Here is a 1,029-nt window from a genome sequence, read left to right on the forward strand (position 1 = left end):
AGCCATCACCTTTGGACCTATCTATAAATAATTGAGAGTACGATCAAATACCAAATAAAAAGACAATATAGTCATTGACAAAAAAATTTTGCAAATGTGAGCAATCGACTGATCAATATAATTTTTTTCCACTATTCACGGAATTTTAGGGAAATAAGATCGATAGCATTGTTAGGAACAATAAGGTTTCCTTCTTACAAGTAGGCACAAGTATGGGTGCCTACTTGTAAGAAGGAAACCTTATATAAAGATTGCATCATTAACTACTTAAATTTAGAGGATATTACATGCTTCAGCAGCATGTATACTCAAATTACAATACAGAGATTAACATGGCACTTGCACAAGGATAATATGAAAATTTGAGAAGTATTCCATATTTTTCATTCTTCAGATGCAAGAAATAAAAAACAGTTATTAAAAAGTTGATTACAAAATTACAAGTGTAACAATACACGTAATTCATATTATTAAATTTAGTTTGACATCAGTGTATTAAATCTTCACCTCAGAAAGGCGTTTACATAGCATGAAACTTTACAAAACTTTTCAAATTAGACAACATTGTCATTTTATCCCAAAGAAAAATAATATTAAGACCTAGAAAAAAAGGAATCAGACTGTTCTATATGGAATGCAATCGGAAAGGACACATTAATGAGCCTATATATTATAAAATAATGTAGAATCCAAAGTATATCGAGGAGAAAATAAATTATGAACATTATGCAAACATAGAATATAGAATATTTTAAAATATACTTTTTCAGACAAGCACCAGAAATATTGTAGTTTCTGTACTACTCATTTTAACAGTTAAATTAAAATTATTTCTGATTAAAAAATCACAAACTCTGAAGAAATTATTATACATGTATACAAAAACTATTAAATACATTTTTACATCCAAGGCATGTAATTCCCTTGGAAGAATTCCACGGAATCCATGAATTTGTACAGTAAAATATTGGTGCTGCCGGGCACTGGTGGCTCATGCCTATAATCATAGCTACACAGGTGGCTGAGATC

The 1,029-nt window shown here is 29.6% G+C and overlaps 1 pseudogene; it reads left to right on the top strand.

Moving 5' to 3' along the window:
* The first annotated feature begins 287 nt into the window (after positions 1–287).
* On the top strand, positions 288–384 carry LOC122126380 (annotated as a pseudogene).
* The last annotated feature ends 645 nt before the right edge of the window (positions 385–1,029 follow it).

The sequence above is a fragment of the Dipodomys spectabilis genome, unplaced genomic scaffold (assembly GCF_019054845.1).
Source record: "Dipodomys spectabilis isolate Male_0828 unplaced genomic scaffold, ASM1905484v1 ptg000276l, whole genome shotgun sequence".
In the NCBI taxonomy this organism is placed as follows: Eukaryota; Metazoa; Chordata; class Mammalia; order Rodentia; family Heteromyidae; genus Dipodomys; species Dipodomys spectabilis.